Source organism: Pseudonaja textilis, chromosome 2, assembly GCF_049901715.1.
Source record: "Pseudonaja textilis isolate UNSWEBS1 chromosome 2, rPseTex1.2, whole genome shotgun sequence".
NCBI lineage: Eukaryota > Metazoa > Chordata > Lepidosauria > Squamata > Elapidae > Pseudonaja > Pseudonaja textilis.
In genome coordinates, this window is record NC_141991.1 from 251108766 (window position 1) to 251115116 (window position 6351).

Here is a 6351-nt window from a genome sequence, read left to right on the forward strand (position 1 = left end):
TAGGAACAGTGGTGGGATTTTACCGGTTTGGCCCGATCAGGCGAACCGGTGGTAAAAAATGCTACAGTTTGCATGAACCAGTGGTAAAAAAAAAGCAGCTATCAGTTCAACCAAAGCTGTATTTCTTTTTTTTTTCCTCCCGATGATCAGCTGTTCCGATAATCATTTGCGCAGGGATCCCACTCTCTGTCTTACTTCTACACCCAGGGGACTTCCCTGAGGCCCAGGAGGCAAAAAAGGGTGCAAAACGGGGTGCTACCTGGGCCTCAGGGATGCCTCCTGGGAACAAAAATGCAAAAGCCCCCCCTCCCCCCCGCCAGGAGGCTTTCCTGAGGCCCAGTAGCTTCCCCCTCCAAAAAAAGAGCACATTGTGTGTGTGCGCTGCACACACAAAAAAGAAGAAGTCACACCCACCCAGTCACATAGCCACTCCCACCTCGCCATACCCACAGAACCGGTAGTAAAAATATTTGCATCCCACCCCTTATTAGGAGTGACATGATAGCAGTCTTCCAATATATCAGGGGCTGCCCCAAAGAAGAGGGAGTCAAGCTATTCTCCAAAGCACCTGAAGGCAGATCAAAAAGCAATGGATGGAAATTAATCCAGGAGAGAAGCAACCTAGAACTAAGGATGCATTTCTAACCGTGAGAACCATTCACCAGTGGAGCAGCTTCCTTTCAGAAGTTGCTCCATCACTTTTAAGGATTTCAAGAATACCCGACAGCCACTGAAATGGTATAGAATCTCCTGCTTGTACAAGAGGATTGAGTTAGATGTCCGGAGTACCTTCCTACTCTGTTAATTTTGTTAACTTTAGCTGGACTGGAATTCAAGTCTCTGTTGTCTATGGAGACTCTCAGTCATCCAAATCATGGTTGTCCCAAAGGTGCTTTTTTCAGTAGGCAACTGGACTTTATGTTTCTTTCTCCGAAGATTTTTCACTTCTCATCCAAGAAGGTTCTTCAGCTCTTCAGCTCTGAGTTGAAGAAGCTTCTTGGATGAGAAGCGAAATGTATATAGAATAGGATAACAAAGTTGGAAGGGACCTTGGAGCAGTGATGGGATTCAAATTTTTTTACTACCGGTTCTGTGGGCGTGACTTGGTGGGTGTGGCTTGGTGGGCGTGGCAGGGGAAGGACACTGCAAAATCCCCATTCTCTCCCCACCTCACTAACCTGCTTTCCAGCTCCGTTCTCCTGTGCAGGGCAACCAAAGAAGACTCAGCCAATCAGCCGGGACTCAGGAGGCGGAGAATAGATGGGGGCGGGGCCAGTCAGAGGTTTGTATTTGCCTGTTCTATGAACTACTCAAAATTTCCAACACCCGTTTCTCCGGAACTGGCCAGAACCTGCTGAATACCACCTCTGTCTTAGAGGTCTTCTAGTCTAACCTCCTGCTCATGTAGGAAACCTGATACTATTACAGCCAAATGGTTATCCAATCTCCTCTTGAAAACTCCCAGCGTTGGAGCATTTACAACCAGAAAGTCCAGTTGCCGCTTGAAAAAGCACCTTTAGGACAGGTCTCGGTTGTGTTCCCATTATTTCTTAGTTCCCATTATTTCTTAGGACCTCAAACTCCTCCTTTTACTTGGTGTAACACAATTGGGACTGAACCGCAAGCCAACATGGTGGGATTGCTTTCATTCACAAGTCCTGGGTATTTCCTCCCAGCCCTATATTTGATTTCAATTAAAAGAAAGTTGGGTTGTTTAATCTTCTTTTTTTTTTTTTTCCCCTTCCGCAAAGCTGATACGGTGTATACCTGAGTGAACTGGACAATTTCTCTTATAAATTATGCATTGAACCCCACAACCAGCAAACTCTCTTTTTTAAAAAAAAAAAAAAAACTTTCAAGGTAAAAATTCAATTTCTCTTTACCTTTCTTCTTCTCCTCCTCCCTCCTCTCGTTCTTCAGTTCTTGGGATATTCATTTTAGATTCCATCCCCCTCTCTTTTTCTCTTTTTCTTTTTTAAATAAATGTCTTATTTATTCAGATTCTTCATAGAAGGAAGTAATGCCATGCATTGCTGATTTTATTACATTGGACAGCTTACAATATCTCCTCTGAAGCTAACATGTTAATTGATTTTTAAATTTTCTATAAATGTGAGTGCTTCTATCATCCCCTACATACTGAGGATGACGCAGGTTCATTTCTGTTCCCTTGGCATGCTTTCTGAATTACTTGATATTAAAAAAAAAAAAAAACAGTTATACTTTTGGAACGGGGGTGAGGTTCAAAGAAGCAAAAGGAAGAAACTTTCTGACTTTTTGGGGTGCATAAATGTAACATCTCGGAGAAGAAGCCTGTTGCTGCTAGATTTAGGGATTTGAGGATCATTGTTGAGATGTTTTGCTGGTTTATCTGTGGAAAACAAAGAAGGTGTTGGGAATAACTCATTTGGCTTCTTTCCTTAACTTTATTTGCCTTTGCCAGAATCTGGGAGTGGATCCGAAACATATGATGAAAGTTCTGAGTTCAAAAATAGGACAATCAAGATGAAAAGGTTCTAAGGAATGATTGAAAAGATGGGATGAGTGTAAGCCAGACAAGAGAAGATAGAACACACAGTGATAGGATTGGATGGGACCTTGGAGGTCTTCTACTGCAATCCCTTGCTCATGCAGGAGACCCTAGACCGTTGTAGACAAATGGCTGTCCAGTCTCTAAATGAAACCAGAGACAAATTCCTTGTGTGTCTAATCATACTTGACCAATAAAGAATTCATTCATTCATTCATTCATTGATGGAGCACCCACAACTTCTGGAGGCAAGCCATTCCATTGATTAAATGTCTATGGAGAGTCTCAGTCATCCAGGTCATGGTTGTCCCAACAGTGATTCTTCAGAGCTGAAGAAGCTTCTTGGGTGAGAAGCGAATGTCTTCAAAGAAAAAACAGAAAGTCCAGTTGCCTCCTGAAACAGCACTTTCTTGTTTTTCTTTGAAGACATTTTGCTTCTCATCCAAGAAGTTTCTTCAGCTCTGACTGGATGGTGTGGAATGGAATAGAAGTCTTCTCTCAACAGAGCAGGAGGAATAAGGCATCATCTATCTCCAGTGTACAACACAACCCTTTCAAAGTTCCAAGAAAGCTCCACAATAACCCTGATAGGGTAAGCCACTAGAATATAGAATGAAAGCAAGCCCCACTTGCTAGTAGCACTGATGATGTCTATGGAGATTCTCTGTTATTTAGGTCATGGTTGTTCCAAAGGTGCTTTTTCAAGAGGCAGCTGGTCTTTCTTGTTTTTCTTTGAATATATTTTGCTTCTCACCCAAGAAGCTTCTTCAGCTCTTCTGAAGAAGCTTCTTGGATGAGAAGGGAAATGTCTTCAAAGAAAAACAAGAAAGACCAGTTGCCTCTTAATTCCATTGATTAATTGTTCTTATTGTCAGGAAGTATCTCCTTCTAGTTGGATCTCCCTCTACAGACTCATCACATCCCGGACATAAACTGTTTCAACTTCTACCCTCAAAACGACACTATAGAGCACTGCACACCAGAACAACTAGACACAAGGACAGTTTTTTCCTGAATGCCATCACTCTGCTAAACAAATAATTCCCTCAACACTGTTCAACTATTTACAAAGTCTGCACTACTATTACTATTAAACTTCTCATCATGCCTTATCACCCATCCCCTCCCAATTGTGACACTATGGCTGTAACTTTGTCGCTTGTATCCTTACTGTAAGGAATATAAGTCACCTAACAAGTATTTGGGTTAGAAATATATAAACCAGGATAAACATTTTAAAACTGTATCTTTAAGAAAATGCAAAACTGTAATTAGGTGTGGTTTCTCAAACGGCCATAAGATGGAGCCAGAAACCTGGTGTGTCTTAGCCTTAGTCTCAGAAGAGAGTGTGAGTAAGTCTCTGTTTCCTTCTGTTGGAGAGTATTGCCATTTTTCTAATTGACTGATATTACTGGATTTAACGTAAGTCTGTTACATAACTGTTTTTTGACACTGGACTTTGATATTTGGGTTACCCCGGGTTTGAAAAACTGACCGATTTACCTGTGAATGATTTTGGATTGCTTGTCTGGCCTTTGCTTAACGTTTCTGGAAGTAAAAACCTACATTTACTGTACAGTGTATCTGTGTGCTGTATGTGTATTATTCAAACACTTCTCTCAAATATGTCTCCCTGTATGCGCTCATTCTCCTAACGGGGAATTACCTCAACACTTACAATTTATATTGACTATCTCCTAGTATAATTTGATTGCTTATTGAACCCTATGACTATCATTAAGTGTTGTACCTTATGATCCTTAATGAATGTATCTTTTCTTTTATGTATACTAAGAGAATTTACACCAAGACAAATTCCTTGTGTGTCCAATCACACTTGACCAATAAAGAATTCTAATTCTCTAATTTTCTAATCTTCCATCTATTATTTATGTCCTGCCCTGAGGTTCTTTGGAGAATAAATCAACCCCACTCTTCTCTTCAAGTACTAGAAGACTGCTAAATTTAAGGAGAGACTTGAGGGTGATCTTCAAAAATCTTTAGAGCTGACCCAAAAAGAATCAACTAATAGTTCTCAGTTTTCATCATTGGTGGAATATATGTGACATCAAGAGAATAGAATAACAAAGTTGGAAAGGACCTTTGAGGTCCTCTAGTCAATCTCCTTGCTCAAGCGGGAAATCCTGTACTATTTCAGACAAATGGATGTCCATTTTTTCCTTAAAAATTTCCAATGTTCAAGCACCCACAATTCTGGAGGCCAGTTGCTCCACTTATTCATTGTTTTCACTGTCAGGAAGCGTCTGTTTAGTTCTAGTGCTTTGGAGAATAGGTTGACCCCCTCTTCCTTGTGGCAGCCCCTTAAATATTGGAACATTTGAACAGTGTGACCTGCTTGGCTGTGGAATAGCTTATCCCCTTTAATGAGGTTGAATAATGGATAGGGTAGACTAGATGTTGTCCAAAAACTCTTCCTACTCCACAGTTCAATCTTCATCTAACGATGAAGCTCCAAATCCACGCATCTGGTGATCTTGGCTAAGGCCCATGCATGTCCATACTGTAATAAAAAATAATAGACAAATTGTGTCTTTCAGGACAAGGATTTTATTCCAAATAGATCTGGAGGATGAAATGACTGAATTTCTGTCCAAATGCTATAGCATATTAATAGTTCATGGTAATGCTGTTAGACACATGGAATATTAATTTAGGTATTCAACTGACATCCTTGGTCCTTGGTCAATTCCACTAACTGCTTTCAATAAAGGAGAATATTTGTAGCTCAGGGTTGAAAAGAGGCCCATGGTGCTCTCTGAGCTTGGTTGTTTTCTTGCAGACTTTTCATAACCCAAATTAGGCAAGATCATCAGTACTAGAAGGGAGTGGGGTGTGCAGGGAAGAGGAGGAGGAGGAGGAGGAGGAGGAGGAGGAGGAGGAGGAGGAGGAGGAGGGGGAGGAGGAGGAGGACAACTATGGGGTTAGTACTGCCTTGGAGTTTTCTGACCTTGATGGTTTCCTTCCAGACATTTCAAGTCTGCATGAAAACATGAACTAGAACTAAGAAGAAATTTCTCCAACCCCCTGCTAAGGCAGGAAACCCTATACCATTTTAGACAAATGGTTGTCCAATCTCTTCTTTAAAATTTCCAGTATTGGATCATTCACAACTGCTGGACACAAGTTGTTCCACTGATTAATTGCTCTCACTGTCAGGAAATTTCTCCTTAGTTCTAGTTTGCTTCTCTTCTTGATTAGTTTCCATCCGTTGCTTCTTGTCCTGGCTTCAGGGGCTTTGGTGAATAAGTGGAGCCCCTTTTCTTTGAGGCACCCCTGAGATATTGGAACATTGCTATGCTGTCAGCCCTGGTCCTTCTTTTTATTAAACTAGACATACCCCATTCTTTATATGTTTTGGACTCCAGTCCCCTAATCATCTTGGTTGCTCTTCTCTGCACTCTTTCTAGAGTCTCAACGTATTTTTTAACATTGTGGTGACCAAAACTGGATGCAGTATTCCAAGTGTGGCCCTACCAAGACATTATAAAGTGGTATTAATACTTCATGTGATCTTGATTCTATCCCTCTGTTAAAGCAGACTAGAACTGTGTTGGCTTTTTTGGAAGCTGCAGTACATGTCTGGCCCATATTTAAGGAATTGTCCACTAGGACTCCAAAATCCCTCTCACAGTTACTGCAATTGTGCCAGGTACCACCTACACTGTACCTGTGCATTTTGTTTTTTTCTTGCTTAAGTGTGGAGCCTTACTTTTTTCACCATTTTTAGGTATCACCCAATGTTCAAGTCTGTCAAGATCCTTCTGTATCTTAAGCTTATCTTCTGGAGTATTGGCTAATCC